Raw genomic sequence first — 22209 nt, forward strand, 5'->3', positions numbered from 1 at the left:
GTGATAAATAACACCTTGAATTGCACCCGGAAGACCACCGGGAGCCAGTGCAGCTCGCGTAGGAGAGGTGTTACAGGGTGTAATGAGCTGCGCCCATAATCACCCGCGCAGCTATGTTCTGGACCAGTTGGAGCCTCCGGGTGCTTTTCAAGGGGAGCCCCATGTAGAGAGCATTACAGTAGTCCATACGGGAGGTAACTAGGGCATGAGTGACTGTGTGCAAGGCATCCCGATCCAGAAAGGGACACAACTGGTGGATCAGGCGAACCTGATAAAAGGCACCATTGGCCACAGCTGTCAAATGATCTTCTAAAGATAGCCGTGAATCCAGGAGGACACCCAAGTTGTGGGCCCTCTCTGTGGGGAGCAAGATCTCATCCCCTATTGTCAGTGATGGTACCAGCTGACTATACTGGGACGCCGGAAGCCACAGCCACTCGGTCTTGGAGGGGTTGAGTCTGAGCTTGTTTCTCCCCATCCAGATCCGCACGGCCTCCAGGCAACGGGACATCACAGCAAGGGCATCTTTGGGGTCGAGATGTATAGCTGTGTGTCATCAGCATACTGATGAACACTCACCCCGAAACCACGGATGATCTCGCCTAGCGGTTTTACATAAATGTTGAACAGAAGGGGTGAGAGGACTGACTCTTGCGGCACTCCACAAATAAGGTGCCTCGAGGTCGACCTCTGCCCCCCTGCCAACACAAACTGCGAACGGTCAGAGAGGAAGGAGGAGAACCACCGAAGCATGGTGCCCCCTATTCCTAACCCCTTCAGCCGGTGCAGTAAGATACCATGGTCGATGGTATCAAAAGCCACTGAGAGATCTAATAGGACCAGGATAGAGGAGCAACCTCTGTCCCGAGCCCTCCAGAGATCATCCACCAACGCGACCAATGCCATTTCCGTGCTGTATCGTGAACTGAAGCCCGACTGGAATGGATCCAGATAGATAACTTCATCCAGGTATCGGGGTAGTTGTCGCGCCACCACACTCTCAACAATCTTCGCAACAAAGCGAAGATTGGAGACTGGACGATAATTTGATAATATAGCCGGGTCCAGGGAAGGCTTCTTGAGGAGGGGCTTCACAACCGCCTCTTTCAAGGCAGCGGGAAAGACACCCTCACTCAGAGAAGCATTTATAATCCCCTGGACCCAGCCTCGTGTAACCTCCCGGGAGGCCAGTACCAACCAGGAGGGACACGGGTCCAATAAACATGTGGCAGCATTAAGCTTGCCCAGAATCCTGTCCACGTCCTCAGGAGTCACAGAGTCAAACTCTTCCCAGATAACGCTCTCAAGACCTGCCCCTGTCTCCTCCCCTGGATCTACCCAATCGGAGTCCAGGCCTTCCTGAATCTGAGCGACTTTATCATGCAGGAATTGTACAAAATCCTCAGCTCGACCCTTCAAGGGATCTTCCTGTACCCCCACCTGAAGTAGGGAGCGGGTCACCCTAAACAGCGCAGCTGGGCGGTTCTCTGCAGATGCAATAAGAGCAGAGAAGTAGCTAGACTTCGCCGCTCTTATCGCCATTAGGTAGGTCTTAATATAAGATCTCACCTGTGTTTGGTCAGATTCAGATCGGCTTGTCCTCCAATCGCTCTCCAGGCATCTTTTCCGACGCTTCATCTCTCTCAGCTCCTCAGAAAACCAAGGAACTAGACGAGATCGGCATCGGGTCAGAGGTCGCAAAGGCACGACGCGATCCAAGGCCGCAGTAGCCGCCCTGTCCCAGGCGACCACCAGGTCCTCAGTCGAGTCGTGAGCCAGAGTCTCAGGAAATGGCCCAAGCTCCATCAGGAACCTTTCGGGGTCCATCAGGTGCCTGGGATGGAACCATTTGGTTGGTTCCGTCTCCCTGCGGTGGGTAGAAGTGACTTGAAAGTCCATGTGAAGGAGAGAATGATCAGACTATGACAAGGGCTTGATGTCTATATCCCCTATTCTTAGATCATTCAGCCACTGATCAGAGACAAAAATCAAGTCCAGAGTATGATTCCCCAAGTGGGTGGGGCCTTGAACTACCTGGGTCAGGTCCATGGCCGTCATGGAAGCCATGAACTCCCGAGCCGTCTCCGACATCTCACCAGCAGATGGCAGGTTAAAATCCCCCATAACAATAAGTCTGGGGGTTTCCACCACCACCCCGGCTATAATGTTGAGCAGCTCAGGCAGGACCGCTGTTACGTGGCAGAGAGCCAGGTACGCAATCAGTAGGCCCATCTGAAGTTAGCCTACAAGCATGTAGCATTTTCATACTGGTTTAAGTCCAGAGCTTGGACCTCTAAGACCGAGATAGGATTTTCTCCCTAATTTTCTCCTTCAAGTCTGTATATTTTTACTTGTTTTAATTCTGGAAATATGTTAGCTTGGAATCGTTCTTGAGGTTTTCTTCTTGTGACACCAAGGAACTTCTTAGAGAAATTCAACTGATTGACCCCCTTATTGACAGTTACAGAATAATATATTTGATTTTAAAATATAATTAATGCCAGGGGTGGGGGGAAATGAGTTTGGCCCATATTTTAATAAAACTTAAATGAATTTATAGTTTCCAAATTGATAGGGAAACCAACATATATGTTTCTTTGTTTTTTCCACAGTTCTCCAAACATGAGGCAATGCCCTGATCGAAAGACCCATACAAAATAGACATGAAAAAGTCTTGTGCACGAGAATATGCAGACCTTTTAATGCACATGAGGTTACATACAGATATTCCTGTGGATTAGAGGAAGACGAAGGATTAAGGTGAAATGGGGGTAGAATGAATGTGCTTGAATAAAATGCAAATCTTACAGAATGCAGAACATATTCTGACTCTCCTCTCATAGTCACCCCCACCCCCACGCCACCCCGGGGATAAGTTCCCCTCACCTTATAAGTTATAACTAAATTTGTATTTTATATAACGTGATAATCCTCTTTGAGTGTAGCTTAGCTGAACACTGAAGATAAAAACTGAACAAAACCTCAATTCATTTTGCATCATCAGATTTTTGTTTTTAAAGGGCTGTGGGGGAAACCAATCAATGCATGAATTTAAGTTTTTTTCTCCCGCTCCCTTCGGGAATAATTCTCTCTTAGCACCTTCTGGAGGAAGGGAGAGAAAGCACATTGCAAATACTTGTGGTATCACTTCACATGGCCCTGATAGCTGTGGGCAGCAACAGCATATAGAACAGCTGGAACCGAGAGTGTAGTTGTACATCTCCTCCCAGAGCAGATGTTGCTGCAGGGCAAGGAGAGAAGGCTGACATACGGCTGTTTGAAATAAAGAAAATAGAATTTTGGAAGCTGCAATATGCCTAAAATAAGAGTTATTTTTTTTTTTTAAAAAAAAGGGAGGGAGGGAAGGAGGAGCTTGGAAACAGGCAAGCGAAGTAGAATCCCTCGATTGCCAAGTGGATGGAATATCTGACTGCTTCTCTTTCTCCTTCAAAAAGGGCAGCAGCTTTTAATCAATAAATGCACACAAAATCCACAAAATAAAAGTATTTTAGGCATCAATGAATCAATGTGAAGATGCTTCTTAAAGCTCATGTAAACATCACCCTTCTCTAGTCTTTCTTGACAGAAAAGATTGCTGGAGCTTTCCAACTGATCTGTGTTTTACAGAGACAATCCCTGTTTGCTGGTGGTTATTCTGTTTGATAGTATAGGTATTCCTTGAATTAAAACAGTTTATTTAATGACTGTTCAAAGTTAAACAGCAGTGAAAAAGGGATTTATGACTGTTTTTCACACTTACAACTGTTGAAGCATCCCCAGGGTCAAATGATCAAAATTGGGATGTTTTGCAGCTGACTCATATTTATGACAGTTGCAATGTCCCAGGGTCATGTGATCAACTTCTGTGACCTTCTGAGAAGCAAAATTAATGTGGAAGCCAGATTCACTTAACAACCATGTTACTAACCTAACAATTGCAGTGATTCACTTAACAACGGTGGCAAGAAAGGTGGTAAACGGGGCAAAACTCACTTAACAAATGTTTCACTTAGCAACATAAATTGTGGGCTTAATTGTGGTCATAAATCGAGGACTACCTATACTAGTTCCTAATCAAACAATAACTTTATATTTATCCTTTGGAAGTAGTTTGTTATAATCGGTACAATTTCTTTAATGCTCTTCACTGAAGACCATCTTAAGTATCTCTAGTAGGATGAATATTTATGCATCATCCCTCCAAAGATCAGAGATTGGTATAACATATGCATATGCTGATTTACATTTACAAAATTACATCAAGAAATAATTACAGGTCATCCTAACGGGGAAGACGGGTATGAGCAGTTGTTTTGAGTGCTACCTCAGTCTGTCATCTAGTTAAGAGTAAGACTCACCCCAGTCTTTATTTATTTACCAGAAACACAGTGGACATGTTCAGATTTGTTTGGAATCTCTTTTCTATCAAATTCCATTCATTGGTTGGAAAAGAATTTGTTCTGGCATTCTCTTCTCTTAAGAGAAGAAGAAACGTGCAGAAATTCTCATGGAAGGACCTTAGTGTTCTTGCGCTTTTAAAACCTATGTAAATGATTGTCTTGCTTCCATTGCATTCTGTCACTATGAGCCATAGTGGCGTAGTTATTAGAATGCAGTATTGCAGGCAAATAGCTTGTGGGGGAGAGGAAGAAGCTGAGGAAAGAACATCCCAGGCTTCTGCTGCTCAAGGGAGGGATGCAGCCGACCAGGGACCCCCAGCCTTGCAGCCCCCCCACCCCCCACAGACGTAAAAAGCCAAAAATTTCCCCCCTACCTGGGAAATATGATGGAAATCCGAAAACCTTGGGGTTTTTCCTGACCCAAGTGTGGAACCACATGCAGGACTGGGGGGAAGACTACGTATCAGATGCCGCCCGAGTGAGATGTGTCACGAACTCCCTAGAGGGATTAGCAGCTGAATGGATGGTGGTCCTCCACAATAATAACTCCCCCTTATTGACAAATTACAACCAGTTCATGCGGGCCCATGTCGCCCCAAGAAAGGCGACAAAATACCCGCCAAGACCCGCGGCACCGCCCTGAAAGGAGAAGTCATTGAGTTCGTTCCCCGAAACCAGGGTGAGTTGAGAACTCCGACCAACGATGATGACAGCGAGACGGACTCCGACTCCAACACCGACAATTGGGTGAGTCATATGGAAGAACCCCTACTAATCCCCGTAGAAGTAAGGGTTCCATCCACAGGGACCCATGCCAAAATGTTAGCCTTGTTGGACTCGGGGTGCACCAGATGCATAATTAGCCCCCAAGTGGTGGAGGAAATGGGACTAAGATTAAAAATGCTAAAAAGATCCATTGCGTTCTGTCAGTTAGACGGATCGATTGCAGGAGGAGGCCCAGCTAGTTTTATGACCGAACCCCTGGAATTGCAGTTGGGAGACCATGTAGAGAATCTCAGATTTATTGTGGCCCCTGGGATGGAAAGACCCCTTATACTTGGACTGCCCTGGCTTCGAAAATGGAACCCACGGGTAAATTGGAAGACAGGGGTCTTGCGCATCCGCACGGCAAAACCGATCCCAGAGAAGGAAAATTTAACCGTGAAGGACGAGATACAAACAGAAAGGGCGGAAGTAGCATTAGACTATATTGAAGGGCAGGAGAAGATTCCAAAAGAATATTGGGACCTCAGGGAAGTTTTTAGCGAAAGGGCCTCAGACACGCTGCCTCCCCACCGGACTACCGACTGAACCATTGAAATACTCCCCGGGGTGAAGCTTCCCAAACCAAAAATCTACCCATGACCCCTCAAGAATTAGGGGAATTGAGAAGCTTTATTGATAAGAATCTAGAACGGGGATTCGATAGTATTGATATTGGAGGGAAAGAAATTTTTCAACAAAAATTAATTAAAGAAGCTTTTGTGGATTATTATACTAACTTATATGCTAAAGAGGATGTGCAGAATGGACTTATAGAAAAATATCTAGATGATAAAAGAGCTATAAAAATTACTGACCAACAAAAGGAAAGAATGAATTATCCTATAACAGTGGAAGAGATAATAGTAGCAATTAAACAATTGCTACTGCTATTGCTGAGCACATTGTAAGCCGCCCTGAGTCTCCGGAGAAGGGCGGCATATAAATCAAATTAAAAAAAAAAAAAAAAATTAAAAACAGCTAAAGCTCCTGGTACGGATGGCTTGACTGCAGTCTATTATAAAACTCTGCAAGTCGAAATGGTGGAACAACTTAGAGATTTATTTTGCAATATTCAACAAGGGGGTAAAATACCCTCATCATGGACAACAGCTTACATATCTTTGATACCAAAAGAGCAAGCCGGTCCTAAAAAAACGGAGAATTATAGACCAATATCTCTTTTGAACTCCGACTATAAAATTTATGCGAAAGTATTAGCCAACAGGTTGATGCCAGTAATTCAAAAGGTGATTCATGATGACCAAGCGGGATTTATCGAGGGTAGATACATGAAGGACAATGTAAGGCAAGTAATAGATCTATTGGAATATCTTGAGAAGAACAAACAGATCCCTGCAGTGCTGGTTTTCTTGGATGCAGAGAAGGCCTTTGATAGAGTGGATTGGAATTTTCTACTAAAGACTTTTAAAAAGATGAACTTTGGGGATCAATTTGTACAGGCGATTTCAGCAATTTATCAAGAGCAAAAGGCACAGATTATTATTAACGGAAGCTTGACAACAGAGTTTAAAATTGAAAAAGGAACAAGACAGGGATGTCCGCTGTCCCCACTTTTATTTATTTTAACACTAGAAGTCTTGTTAAATACAATACGGGACTCTAATATCTTGAAAGGTATAACGATAAGGCAAGAGGATTACAGAATAAAGGCATTTGCAGACGATCTAGTTGTTACCCTAACACAGCCAATGGAATCAATAATCCTGATGAAGGACATTATACAAGACTATGGTAAAGTTTCAGGTTTTAGACTGAATCACAAAAAGACTAAGATGATAGTTAAAAATATGACACAAGATCGTAAACACGAGCTTGAAAGGAGGGCAGGTTTTGAGGTTGTACCAAGGGTAAAATATCTAGGAGTCCAGGTTGCAGAATCAAATATGAAATTGTTTCAAAATAATTATGAGGTGTTGTGGCGAGAGGTGCAGAAAGATATGGAGACTTGGAAAAAACTGCAACTGTCTCTACTTGGAAGAATAGCTGCAGTTAAGATGAACATTTTGCCAAGATTTCTCTTTTTGTTTCAAATGATTCCGGTGCTTAAAAGTGATAAACAATTGAAAGTGTGGCAAGCTGGAGTGAATAAGTTTGTCTGGAACGAGAAAAAGCCGAGAGTGAAATTGAAAATTATGCAAGATGTTCCAGAAAGGGGAGGTCTTAAACTACCAAACCTACAGCTACATTATGATGCAGCAGCTTTGACTCTAACAAGTGATTGGTTTGGAAGGAAAAAGACTGGAATATTGAATGTAGAAAGTTTTGATCTTGAATTTGGATGGCATGCCTACTTATTTTATGATAACAAAGTCGACAAAGTATTTAAAAGCCATATACTTAGAGACTCTTTGATGAGAGTTTGGAAGAAGCACCGATTCAAATGGGATTATAAAATACCGCTATGGCTGGATCTTGGTCATATTTTGTGGAATACAAATATAATGTCACTCGGGGGGTTTTTATATAAAGAGGTTCTTTTTACAGATGCGGGCAGATGGCAGCTGAAGACACTACAGACACTGTTGGCTGAAGGGATTAATTTAACTTGGCTACAATATAATCAATTGCAATTGAGATGGAAAGAGGACCAAAAAACTGGTATTATGTTGCACGAGGAAGAATTGGTTAGACACATAAAAGAGAAAGGTCCAATGCATATTAAAAGGCTTTATAATGTTTTGTTAGAAAGGGATTCAGAAACCGAACTAGTTAAAGATTGTATGATTAAGTGGGCTCAAAATTTTGAAGAACCAGTGATGTTGGAAACATGGGAAAAAATTTGGGTTCAGAATGTTAAATTTACACAGTCGCAGAATTTGAGGGAAAATTTCTATAAAATGTTTTATAGATGGCACTTAGACCCCAAAAAGTTATCATGTATGTACCCTAATGTTCAGCCAAAATGTTGGAGATGTGAATGTTTGAATGCTACATATTATCATGTTTGGTGGACCTGTAGGAAAGTTAAGGCTTTTTGGATAAAAATTTGGTGGGTCATGCAGAATGTTTTGAAGAAAAAAATTCAATTCTCTCCACAATTGTTTTTATTGGGTATAGTTAAGGGTTTTACATTGGGTGAAACAAAATTGATATTGTATATGATAACAGCAGCAAGATTGTTGATAGGTAAATACTGGAAAAACGAAGCTTTGCCCACTATTGAGGAATGGACTTTGAAGATGGCCAGTTTTGCAGAGATGGCGAAGATTTCAGCATACTTAAAAGATTGTTCACAAGAGACTTATGAATGGGAATGGAAAAAGTGGATAGAATATGTTCAGAACAAATATCAAACTAGGAAGTATCAAATAGCTTTTACTTGAAAATAATGTATTAGAAATTTTTTAATGTAATGAAGATAAAAAGAGAAATTATAAGGGGGAGGGAGGGGTTCAAGTTTTATACAAGTTTTATACTAAGGGGGGTTTTGTATCGGATATGAGTATATTGTGTGGAAGTCTGGGGGGAGGGGAGGGTTAGGGAGGGTTAGGGAGGTTTGGAAGTTTGGGGTGGGTGGTGGGTGGGGAAAAAAGGGGAGAAAATGTAATTGTAAAACTTTTGCAATAAAAAAAAAAAGAATCTAGAACGGGGATTCATCGAACGAGCCAAACCCAAGGTGGCGGCGCCAGTGATGTTCCGCGAAAAGAAAGATGGCTCCTTTCGTTTGGTGGTCGACTATAGAAATATAAACGCTATTTGCGTGGAAAATGTTTACCCCCTCCCACTCATGAAGGACATGTTAGCCCATTTAGGGAAGGGAAAGGTATTCACCAAACTTGATTTAAGAGAAGCGTACTACCGAGTGAGAATTAAAGAGGGGGATGAATGGAAAACAGCATTTAATTGCCCACTGGGATGCTTCCAGTTCAGAGTACTCCCTTTTGGGTTACAGGGAGCTCCTGCTGTATTCATGCAATTGATCAACGAAGTATTGCATGAGCACCTGTATAAGGGGGTGCTAGTCTACTTGGATGACATTCTTATCTACTCTGAGAACATGGCCGACCATGTCAAATTGGTGCGAACTGTCCTGAAAAAACTCAGGGATACGGAACTATATGCCAAACTTTCTAAATATGAATTCCACCAAGACAAGATCAACTATCTTGGATATCGCATATCGCATGATGGGATAGAAATGGACCCTGAGAAGGTTCGTGCAGTATTGGAATGGGCCGCACCACGCACCCGCAAACAGTTACAGAGTTTTCTGGGGTTTGCTAATTTTTATAGACAATTTATCCCCTCGTTTGCAAAAATTGCACTGCCAATTACTGACCTTCTAAAAACAAAAGGTGAAGTAAAGCCCAGACCCTCGAAACCACTGGAATGGACTATGGACTGTCAAGCCGCTTTCAAAAAATTGAAATGGCTGTTTCCGGCTGAACTAGTACTCAAACACCCAGACATGGAACAGCCTTTTGTAGTACAAGCTGATGCCAGCGACGTAGCTGTGGGAGCAATACTCTTGCAAAAGAATGAAAAAGGGGAACTACAACCTTGTGCCTACATGTCCTGTAAACTCTCGGAAACGGAAAGGAGATGGGCCATATGGGAGAAGGAAGCTTTTGCAGTGAGATGGGCCCTGTTAACCTGGAGACAATTTCTAGAAGGAGCGAAACACCCTTTTGAAGTCTGGACTGATCACAAAAATTTAGAGGCATTAAAAACACCACCTAAATTGTCCCCAAAGCAAGCTCATTGGGCCCAACATTTCAATCGCTTCAATTTCACTCTACATTACCTTCCTGGTGGAAAGAACTTCATGGCAGACGCACTTTCCAGATTGCCTCAGTACAACAGCATCAAAAAAGGAGGTGGTTCAGCCTATTATCCCCTCGACTCAATTGGCAGTACCAGTAACTACCAGAGCACAGGCAAAAGTCGAACCAAAACTCACGGGAGACTTACTTAAAAAATTGCGAGAATCTCTGGAAACTGATGAGTGGTTTAAAAACCACTCAAATGAACGTACACTCCATGACGGACTAGCTTGGATTGGGGCGAAATTGTATGTTCCGGCCAAGTTAAGAGCAACAGTATTGCAATATGCCCATGATTCCAAGGCAGCGGGACACTTTGCATTTGTCAAAACACTACATTTGGTTAAGAGACAATTTTGGTGGCCTGCACTCAAGAAGGATATACAGGCGTATGTCACTAGTTGTCCAGTGTGTGCCTCGGCTAAAAGACCTCCAGGGAAGCCACCTGGATTACTTCAAAGTGTGGCTAGACCGAATGCCCCGTGGAAGGAAATATCTATGGATTTTATTGTAGACCTGCCAGAGAGTGAAGGGTGTACTGTCATTTGGGTGGTGACGGATTTGTTTTCCAAACAAGTACATTTCATCCCTTGCTCAAAGATCCCTTCAGCAAAAACCCTTGCAAAACTGTTTATTCATCAGATTTACTGACTACATGGAGCTCCAAAAAGAATAATCTCGGACAGGGGTGTACAGTTTACTTCCAACTTCTGGAAGGAGTTTTTGAAATTGATAGGCTCCGCCCAAGGGCTAAGTTCCAGTCACCACCCCCAAACAAATGAGGCTTGTGAAAGAACCAATGGGGTTTTAGAACAATACCTGAGATGTTATGTAAATTACCAACAAGACAATTAGGTAGACTTATTACCATTTGCAGAAGTGGCATATAATAATTCTATACACAGTAGTACCGGCTTCACTCCATTTAAGGTTGCATCGAGCCAAGATTTCATACCAATCCCCGAACTACCGCAAGATGATCCCCAAAACCCTTCTTTGATGGACTGGATTGAACAATTAAAGAGCACTTGGGCAGTAACTCGAAAAGCGTTAGATGAGGCACACCGAGCCCATTAGGCACAAGCCGATAAAAAAAGGTCCCCAACACATGTCTATAAAGTGGGTGATAAAGTCTTCCTCTCCACTAAGTACTTACAAACTACCCAAAAATCAAAAAAGCTTGGTCCCAAGTATGTGGGTCCATTTCGTGTAATTAGATTGATTAATCCAGTAACAGTGGAATTAGAGTTGCCAAAAACGCTGAGACGTATACACCCTGTATTCCATGTTAGCTTGCTAAAACCTGAACACTCGTCTCCGCTGTGCAATATCTGGTGGCCTAGAAACATTTCCCTTTGTCTCAAGCTGAATGGGTAAATAAACGGGATGTCCGGGCTCCAAAGAAAGTACAGCAATTCTATACAAAATATCCAGATAAACCTTAATTCTTGTACATATTTCGTTTCCTCTTTCTCTTTTTTCCTTCTATTTAGGACTAACGTCCCTTCTGCAGAGGGGCCGAATGTCAGCCTCCGCTTTCACTGCTTCAGCTGCCATAAGAAACGGAGGGGGGGAACTAGTCAGGGGGGCGAGGGGAGGGAAGAGCGCAGGAGGTGTCTTTCCAAGAAACGAAACTTATTCTCCAAAGGAGGCGTTAGACCAACCGTCTCAAATTCCTGATGGATGACGTTGGCAGATGAGATTCCACCTGACCTTTGGGAGACCTTTAGATTGGATGATGGATGATGAACACAGGGGGGGGAAATGCTATCTAGATGCTATTTCGCACGTTTTGCTCACTTCCAGCTTTACCTGGGTTGCGATCATTTCATATTCAGTAAAAGTACTAATCTCTATAAAATATGGAGGTTGGGTCTTTCTTTCCTGGATTTTGAAGGAAGCATACCTGACAGTCCCCCACTGCCATGGTGCAGGAGGCCGAGTAGGCCGTGCTGCCATGGCCACGCCCACCCAGCAATCAGGGAGAGAACCAGTTGCTGAAATTTTTCAATCCCACCCCTGGGATTGGATATGTGGACACTGAATGGCCCCTCCCTGGCTGGGGAATAAATAGGAGGAAAGGGGAGTGGTTGTCATAGGAGACAACAGTTCGTATTTCTGAAGATTTTGCTCATTGTGTTTCGTGCCACAAAGACTGCTTGCCAGAACTTAATTTGCAGCCTTTCGGCTGGAAGCTCTCAGCCTTGCAATTATCGCAAGGAACTGTTACTGCAGTTAACTCCTTGAAGGACTACTGACTGGACTTTTTGGTGGGTGAATACAATTAATTCACTAGAGGTAAATAAGGAGGGATTTTTTCCTGACAAGAAGTTTGTTTCTTGCTTCTGCTAAGACTGGGTCAGAACAGATGGGACAAAATTCTGGTAACATTCAATCTTTACGCTTCTCCAGATCGCTCACATCTGCTCCAATTGCAGATGTGATCTAATCAGCCCAACTTACGAGACTTTAGTTTAAACGGATAGTAAAGCTTTTCGTCAAGTGAATCTTGGAGAAATGCCTTCTCATCTGCATGGTCATTTTTCTGGTGGGTTTTTGGCTGTTCTTGTAACTGAACAGGCATTTTATTCTCTACATCTTGGTTACAAACCTACAGACCTCTGGGGGAATTCCTCAAAGATGCCTCAATTATTTTGGCCTCCCTTTCTTGCTTCCTGTGGAATTGGGAGTCAACCAGTGCTATTGCTCAAGAGGCAGGAGTGGAAGCCAGGACCGCCTCCCCTTAATGGGTCCTGTTGTTTGTTTTTTCTGTTTCACAAAGTCTGAACTGGTGTCAGAGCTGTGCCCTCCGCCTCTTGCAACATCCCCCACCTCTATACCCAGGGTGGCATTCTGGGCTCCTGGCCAAATGTTTCTCACTAATGTGGATTCAATAAGGCTGGAACTCAGGAGTATTAGATTTCTGGCCACCTGTTGGGACAGCTTAAGATACATTTCTGAAGGCATTTTGTAGCACCTCAGACATGGGCAGAACTGCTTTTATTAGGCAGGCAAATAATTCAGCTACACTTTCTGTCTGGGGCTACTGGTCTTCTTTTAGCAGAAACATGCCCTGGGCTGTTGAATGCAACCCCAGTTGCAAGTGTTTCCCCAAGCTTCCTGCCTTGTCTGCAAGTATTTTCCCTGTTCATTGTTGAAAATTTGGGGATAATATCTGGCATCAGTAAATATAACAAGTGCTCTTGATTCAAGGATATATCAACTGGCCCAAGTAGAAGAGTCTTGGTGTGGTTGCTCTAGAGAACTTCATTAGCCTTATCTGGAGACATTTGGCTGTTGCGGTGGTGAGTATATTTTTTTACAATGTTCTTTGTCAGTGGTTGGAGAGATTGTGGAAGTCTCAGGTTCAAGTCCACTTTTAGGCACAGAAATTCCTTAGGTAGGATAATCATTATCTCTCTGTCTAACCCAATTCAACTCAACTCAACCCAACCAAACTCAATCCAATCCAATCCATAAAAGGTTGTGGAGAAAAATGGAAGGCAGGTATGCTGTGGGTACCACTTTGATTTCCAGAAGGAAAGATGTAGTATAAAACTAACAACCAAGCAACCAAATAAAGAGAATAAAAGCAGACAGCTTTTAAAAACAAACAAACAAACAAACAAACAAAAAACACACTGCTTAAAAATAAATGAAAAATAAACTTTTGGTAGGTAGAAAAAGGATTTCAAATATGAAGTTTGTTCTCAAGCAGCTAAATACCCCACGCACATCCACAAAGGCTAACTTGAAGAAAATAATTGTTTGGAGCCCTCATTTCATAGACTGAACAATGGCACGTTGTGTTTCTTTTTCCTGCACAAGATTCTGATGATGGGCTAAATGTAAGAAGAGAGGGCTTAGTTCAGGCTTCACGAGAGATCTCTTTTATACCTTGCCAATTTTTTCACCAATCACACTGCAAGTGAAGTATCCCTGAACTGATTTAAAAGGAGGACAGCACATAGGGAAGAGCAGAACTTCAAGGAGTAGAGCTACAGTTCATTAAACTGTTAGCTATGATTTACATTGCCACAAATTGCTACAGAGCATATCAAGGATTTGTCATTGACACCAGCAGGAACTGGTCGGGAGACATAAATATTGTTCATTATTGTGAAGTGCCCAACATCACTGAGATACTGCAGAATCAATTCAGTCGAGATACTCCCTCCCGACCCCATACCTTCAACTTACAGGTGAGATTCTTGTCATTATGCTTCCCTTCCAACCATGAACTTGAGGGAGAGGCCAATTACTCTTGTGGCTTTAGAAAAAGTTCAACAAAGGATAAGATTATACACCACATTAAGTTGCTGTGTATGTCCCATTTTCTTTTTGATCAGTAGGAGAAAGTGTGCAGAAGCGCAAGGTCACCTGCGCATGCCTTAAACCTCCTCAATATCTTTTCAAGTCCTTGACTGGCAAAACATTTGCCTCCATAAGCAAAATTCAAGAAATTATAAAATAGATAAGGACATTCTCCATGGCACCAATGGATTTTTAAAAATTTTCTAAGCCACTATCATGTCAGAGATAGGAACCGAATTTTGCAAATCCAATGGGCAGGGTAGGAAGTAGCAGGAATAGCCTTTTTCTTTTGGTGGAAAAGTCTTGATCTCTATCAAGCACTCACATGCTTCTACTAACATTAATGAAAAAAATGGAAGACCACCTACATATGACATTTTTAAAAACCTTGTGTAGTTCAGTCATTATTTGACTCATGTTCTACTAGTGTTTTCTTCACTTTTGTGCCCACAAGAAGCACCCTGTGAAATATATTGTTTACAGAAACTGGCTGGTCACTCAGAAAGTCTGGGAAACATTCCCTTTGAAAAAAAGTCTAGAAAATGTGTATGGCCAGCAGAGCAAATCAATCAACTGACAATGTATTCCTGCAATTTGGAAGGAGGTTCGCTGTTTTCTTCCAGTTTCCAATTCCACTGGAAAAAGTTGGTTTTCCCCTCAAAAGGATCTGCACCATTTGGAACCCAGCTTTATTATGAATCATCTTGTTCACGCACCAGAGCCAACTTTTGGTTTGAGGGGGTCCCTGGGTAAAATGGGCTTTTGATGAGCCCCTTTTTTAGAGGCTTGAAATCTGGCCAGGCTTCCATTAAAAATCCATCATGCCTCCAAGCCGTGGTTTACTTGGAGAGAGATTAAAACTGGTCTGGAAGTGGTCCCAGAGAGCTGTAAACTCGTGTTGGGCTTGCCCTATCGCAAATGTAAGGAAGAAGCTCTACTCTACTCCTGGCCAGCACAATAAATCACAAAGTATGGGGTATGGATGAACTTTCTACACCTTGGGCCAAGATGGCGTTCTCAGAGCCAACTGGCAATATGTGTCATTACTGATAGCGCTTGTTATTTCCATTTCAGCTAGCCCTGACTGAACAGAAGAACAGCTCTGAAAGGATTTAATTGTGAAATGGAGGAGAGCAATGGAGAAGATGTCCAGAGAGTCAGTGAAATATTCAGGCAATTGCAATTCCAGTGTCATACAAACTATTAGAAGAAGAAGCAAGCTTCCAGCATCATTTTATAATTATGGGATGCGTTAATTACTTGGCATCCAATGCTGGTCCTGGTTTGGAAGAGCATTTCAGAGTTAGTGGTTGTACCCAGGATCTGAATTTGCAGGGACACACTTCCGCATAGAGGAGAAAAAAATGTGGACAAAACAACTGCAGCTCCTTGATTTAGCAGAAAGCTTGAAAACCAGAGGGAAGGCTGAATAAAACTGGTTGGCTTTAAAGCTGGCTGGAAGGCCAGAAGTGTATTATCCACCCTTGCCTCGCACACAACAAAGCATCATTTCTGGGAGCTTTGAAAGCTAATTAATTTCCCAGTTGCTGTTGGGAGACAAGCATTTCTGATTTGGTTTTAGTTTTGTTTTCCTTCTGTAGGAAAATGGAAAGGTTTATTTATCCAACAGTGGGGTGAGCTTGGGGTGGGGAGAAGAGGATTCACTAACGTTTCCCCATATCCCTGTAGGGAGAGAGAGTCACACCAACCAAAAGGAGATTTAATTAGCAAAATCTCGTTAGGCAAATGAAATTATCCGTAAGACAATCCTCCTCTGGACAGGGGGTATGATTAAACAAAGCCATTAATTGAAAAAGTAGCTTCAGTAGCTCACAGAATCCATTCATCCTCTATGCTGGCTCCATTTTACCTCTTCAGGGTTGAGTTGACTAGACTCTTTTCGGAGTTTAATGGAAAGGTTTCCCCCTCCAAGCGTTTCAGAAATGTGGGTGGGAGCAGCGGGAGGGGGAAGAATCAGGGCTCTGGATTTATTTTTTATTTTTTTGCGTCTCATCAACAGGCTTTCCTTGCCAGATTTCGGTAAAAATGGCTTGATTGCATAATGCCTATTTGCATAATGTAAATTGCAATCTACTGGCAGAAGAGCCGTGTTTCTTTCTTTTTTTTTTTTAAGAAAAAGAAAAAAACCCCACAAAAGTCTATACTTTGCAGGCAGATTTGAATGGGTTAGGGGGAGGAACAACACTTACATTAAAATGAAGATGCTGCATGTCTTTGTAGATGATGCTGATTAACCAGAATAGGAGTGATGATACTGCATAAGCATATAAATGACCCTGAAGTCCTTTGATCTGTAAAATCTTTTAAGCCCGAAAGGGTTTTATTTCAGTTTGGGTCTGCCCTTAGTGGTGCTAAACCTGGAAGATTAAGTGACATGTTATCCAAATAGTCAAGGAGGCATCCAACATACTTGAATAATAAATGTTTGAAGAAAAACCAGGGAGGCACATCTACACCTGCACAACGGCAGGCAGGCTTTTCAAAACAACAAAGAATTTGGGTGTTGTGGAAGTTCCAACAGACACCTTAATCTGTATGTCCAAATCGGTTCAGTGTTTCTCAAGCTTGGCAACTTTAAGAGGTGGCTAGCTAGGAAATTCTGGGAGTTGAAGTCTACACATCTAAAAAAGTTGCCAAGTGTTGAGAAACACCGTGCTAAATGTTTTTGGAAAGGAGGTGCCTGCTGTTCAACAAAACAGGATCAAAATTTGAGCATTCTGTCAGTACATGCATCCTTCACATCCTCTAAGTATACACCTTCTCCTGCTTGCTTAGTCTTCTCCATCACTTCCTTTCATTACTTTTCATCTTCATACAGGACTAGCTTCGGTTGGAAAGAAGCCTCAACCAAATGGGCTCTGATGCCTACCTGGTGGGTTTACCTGGAAGCAGCCCTCCCAAAGGTGAGGGCTACCATATTTATCCCCCATTCAGAATAACAGAATTGGAAGGGTCCTTGGAGGTTTTCTAGTCCAATCCCTTCTCAAGCAGGAGACCCAATGCCATTCCAGACAAGTGGCTGTCCAGTCTCTTCTTAAAGGCCTCCAGTGATGAAGGACCCACAACTTCTGGAGGCAAGTCATTCCACTGATTAATCTCACTGTTAGGAAGTTTCTCCATACTTTAAGTTCTTCCTGGAGGTTCTTCCTGCAGGTTCTTGGCTCAATAAGGTATCCTCCATCAATTATGTGTATAAATAGGAGTTGAGATCATATTTCCCTGGATAACATTAGAATGTCCTAGGATGATACTAGACAACAGCAGTGCCCAGAACACAACATTCCAAGTTCCCAGCTTTACACCATATATTAATGGGATAAAATAAATGTTAGCAAATGTGGATCGGTTAGTCTGATAATGCATCATAAGTCTTGATTGTCTGCAGCAATAAGGTCAAGATGCACATTCATTTCTACTCTTCAATTTTAACCTTGGGTGAACAGGTTGAATGAATGCAGCTAAAATCACCTTGAAATGCACAGTTTGTCATGTTGCACATGGAGCAATGAAGGTTGTTTTGAACTGCTGAACAGACACTAATGTGGAGGACGATTGTGTTTTTCCAATGCATCTTTTAGCTTAATGAACAAAAGCTCTTTGGGTTGTTTTTTTTAAACACTAAAGCAAGTCTGACTACTGCAAAAGTAAATGAGCATAAGATCCAGCTAGCAAAGGGCCTTCAGCAACGTGTAATTGTGAGGCTGGGGAGCTGCAGTTCTTGGCGTGAAAACAGGGGCATTACAAGTACATAACAATGTCCTTATTTTCATCTGTGAAATGCTAGAGGATATGATATTTCACATTAATTACTCTAGTTCTAAACACCTATTAAACTGGAGCCTTGCCACACGTTTTAAAAAGGAAGGATGCATAGATAGATTCTAAATTGCAGGCTGCTACTTATGGCAATAGACCAAGGGTCTTTAGATGTAATCAATAACAAAGAATAATTCAGTATATTAAAACTGTGGACAAAGAACACAAATGATCACCCATTAGGAACACTAAGACTTTTTAAAAGGGCATTGTTGTTTTTAAATTTACCTTGATGTGATATTGCTGCCATTTGAATTGATCTTCCTAGGAACTCAATACTGGGAGTGAAAACACTGATTTTAAAAATGTAGCAGTGTTGAAAATCTAAACACCCTTGTTGTAATGTGAAGCCAGAACTACAAATTAATTATAACCTCCCCTGAGCATTCTGCTAATTCCACTTGGCTTTTTCCCTAAGTGATATAAAAAAAATCAATCTTGACTCCTGCTGACCACCTGGACTAATCCATGCAGTTTTCTTGGCAACATTTTGTGACCACGCTTGGAATACTGCATCCAGTTTTGGTCATCACAATCTAAAAAAGATGTTGAGATTCTGGAAAGAGGGCAGAGAAGAGCAACAAAAACAATTATAGGCTAAAACATATGAAGAATGGTTGCAGGAATTGGGTATGTCTAATCTAGTGAAAAGCAGGACTAGGGGAAACATGATAGCAGTGTTCCTATCTTTGAGGGGTTGCTGCAAAGATGAGGGAGTCAACCTATTTTCCAAAGCACCTGAAGACAGGACTAGAAGCAATGGATAGAAACTAATTAAGGAGAGAACCAACCTAGAACTAAGGAGAAATTTCCTGACACTGAGAACAATAAAGCAGAGGAATGACTTGCCTCAAGTTGTGAGTGCTCCATCATTGGAGGCTTTTAGGAAGACATTGGACAGCCACTAGAATGATATAGGGTCTCCTGCTCATGCAGGAGGTTGGACTAGATGACCTCTAAGATTCCTTCCAACTTCCTTAACAGTTATAGCCATAGCAATAGCACTAGTCTTATATACCACTTTTCAGCCACTTTTCAGCCCTCTCTAAGCAGTTTACAGAATCAGCATATTGCCCTCAACAATCTGGGGCCTCATTTTATTGACCTAGTTATAGTTGTTAATCACCCAATCTCTAGCCTTGAGTCTTTAACCACTACACCAAATTGGCTCCCAAGTAAGATAAACCAATTGAAGTGTTTTTATATTTTTCTGATTGAAACAAGGCACAGAAAAATATGAAAGGAGTAAATAGGGCACTCCAATTGTATGGATACGTTATTTCTGGTTCACACCAAAAAGCTGTTTGGGACAGAAATATGATCTACTATTAGAAATCTATAGAGATAGCAAAGTCTTAAAATGTCAAGAACACTTAGCATCAGTTGGTTCCCTTTTCCCTGCAAAGAAGTTATATCAACATGATTTGGGATATGAAAATTGGAGCCAATGCAAGCATGCTCTAATTTTTACCTATACAATATTGACAAAATGTACATTTAGGACAGCTGTAATCAGGGATTGCTTTGTCAATGCAAAATCTCTTCTTGGATTATGTATTTGAGATAGTTTTGCACCACCGATAGATAAAAACAGACATTTAAAGAAGATCAATAAGTAAGCTTTGGTGGCAAAAAAGAAGTTTTAAGTAATGCATTGCCCTACCAAATGTCTTGGAAACAAGTACCCAAACAGAAACAGCATGCAACATTAATTTTAAAAAAAGTCCCAGTTAAATTCCCTTAGACTTCCTATAAGGACAACACAGCTGGAATTCTGGCTATCCGTTGTATAAAACAGAATGGCGAAGAGGAGAAATGTTTCTGGGACTTCTCTACCAAACTCAAGGGAGAACTGTTCTCATTGGTTTATGAGCCATAACTAAATGAACTGGACCAGAGATGCTTAAAAGGCCAATACATCGCTCCATTCACTCCCCTTTGGAATACGCATTAATAATGTCCTTTAATGGGAGCCCAACTTCAAGCATGAATTCAATCTTGCCAGTAGGAGGAAAATCTTGAAAGAGTTTGACCAGTGGTTGCCAAATATTTCTTTACTCTCTTCTCCTTCTCCTCCTCCTCCTCCCCCCAAGGGAGAAAAAATAGAGGTGACTTTTCATGGTTTGAATAATGTTTTTGTGCTCACCTTAGTGATGAGGTAGCTGAGGTATGTAAGACCACTCTGGTTGTGTTCTTACAATCCTCTTTTCTGCAGTCTACATCCTCATTGATTTCTCATACTTCCATTAATTTCAAGAAAAGAACTCAGGAGGGAACTCCTCCTGTGCAGCTTTTTCAGATTGGGCAGCCAAGGAGGCTGCAGAGCCAGAGAGATGCCTTCAAAATAGGCCAAACAAATTCTAAAATACTCCAAGGATAAGAAAGAAAGCAAACAAAAACAAAAAACAAAACAAAAAACCTACTTTGGCAAAGGGGCTGGAAATAGAAGTTACCACTTTCATACAACCCCAAGAGGGTCTTGGGGAGACCCTAGGGGTCCTAGGGCCACAATTTAAGAAATTCTAACCTATAGATTTTTTTTCTTCAAAAGTTGGGTGACAGACATTTATGGCAAGATGAGTTTGTCCAGATCTTTGGACACACTGGTGGCGCAGTGGTTAGAATGCAGTATGCAGGCAAAGTCTGCCCACTGCCAAGTCGATCCTGACCTGCTCAAGGTTAACTCAGCCTCCCATCCTTCCAAGATTGGTGAAATGAGGACCCAGATTGTTGGGAGCAATAGGCTGACTCCTTAAACCTGTAAAGCTGTAAAGCACTATAAAGTGGTATATAAATCTAAGTGCTATTGCCAGCGCTAGTGCTATCTCAAAGCTCTGCTCCCACAACTGAATGTCTTCCATATATCCTCATAGCAAGAGTTGAGGTTATTCTGAGCATGGTTGCAACTCAGAAAAAAATAGTGTGGTATAGTTGATTGTTATTTTCTGTTGACATGGGAAGGAAGAAAGCTTTGAAATGATCTTATCTGCTCTGTAGCCATAGTGGTTCTAAGAGCCCCCCTGCCATCTTTTTCCATCAATACATTAGACATGAACATAACATACTGAATTTACTCTTTTTGTTCTCTTAATTGAGATGTTATTTTCACAGCATGCATAAGCTATTGCAGTTGGTATTGGGCGTATGACTGCTTGTTGATGATAAAGAAATAATAATGAAAAATTAGCTACGATTTACTGAACAGAAAAGCAGAATTTTTGGAAAAGGAGAAGCATGCAATCAGATCTATCACCTTTGTAGGCAAGACTGAAAATCCAGTTTTTATTTCATGCAAACATTTTGCATTTTACAGTTAATACACCTTCTCTGTTTTCAAATTTAAGTCTCCAAGTATGTTTCACAATTCCTAAGAGTTATCTTCGATTAAGCTGCTCCAGCCTTGAAAGAAAATAAAAATTTACAACCTTTCCCTCCAGCTAAGCTAGATGCTAACTTTATTTATTCTGGGCTCCATTTAAAACAGCAGCAACAGCACCACTGTAACCTGCTAATTCAATTTAAAGAAAGGACAGGTGACAAGTGACTTATCCCTCTAACCTCCTCCAGAACTGCCCAAGGGAAAAAGTTATGGATCTGTGAGTTACAACAATTAGCTACACAGACCGGGGGGGGGGGGGGGGGGGGGCTTCATATCATCATGTTGCTCAAGGCTATTCATGATCTGAATCAGCAACCTAAAGACTGTCTGCAGGGGATGGTAAAAAATCAATGCACGGCCACAAAGGAAGCTCTATCCGTTACAGGTAGTCCTCGGCTTACAACCATTCATTTAGTGACAGTTTACAATGGCACTGAAAAAAGTGACTTATGACCATTTTTCCACACTTTCCACTGGTGCAGCATCCTCATGGTCACATGATCAAAATTCAGATGCTTGGCAACTGGCATGTATTTATGACGGTTGCAGTGTCTCTGGTCACGTGATCCCCTTTTGCAACCTTCTGACTGGCAAAGTCAATGGGGAAGCCAGATTCACTTCACAACTGTGTTACTAATTTAACAATGGCAATGATTCACTTAACAATTGTGGCAAGAAAGGTCGTAAAATGGGGCAAACTTACTTAACAAATTTTGGGCTCAATGCAGTG

At 42.0% G+C, this 22209-nt stretch overlaps 2 long non-coding RNA genes across 4 annotated transcripts in view; one reads left to right on the forward strand and one right to left on the reverse strand.

The window, feature by feature from the left end:
* Positions 1-22209, reverse strand: part of LOC139323253 (uncharacterized) — a 118802-nt gene that overhangs the window by 64753 nt on the left and 31840 nt on the right. The gene's annotated exons all lie outside the window — the stretch shown is intronic.
* The window catches only part of LOC139323252 (uncharacterized), a 60242-nt gene continuing 50999 nt past the window's right edge, over positions 12967-22209 (forward strand). For 2 of the 3 annotated variants that reach the window (XR_011600972.1, XR_011600971.1), the window contains exon 1: positions 12967-13254. This is a non-coding gene — a long non-coding RNA (uncharacterized lncRNA). Of the gene's footprint in view, positions 13255-17120; positions 17188-22209 lie in introns of those variants that run through there. The other variant, XR_011600973.1, reaches the window with a different exon arrangement.

The sequence above is a fragment of the Pituophis catenifer genome, unplaced genomic scaffold (assembly GCF_029215685.1).
Source record: "Pituophis catenifer annectens isolate HBS135680 unplaced genomic scaffold, rPitCat1.0.hap2 SCAF_12, whole genome shotgun sequence".
Classification (NCBI taxonomy): domain Eukaryota; kingdom Metazoa; phylum Chordata; class Lepidosauria; order Squamata; family Colubridae; genus Pituophis; species Pituophis catenifer.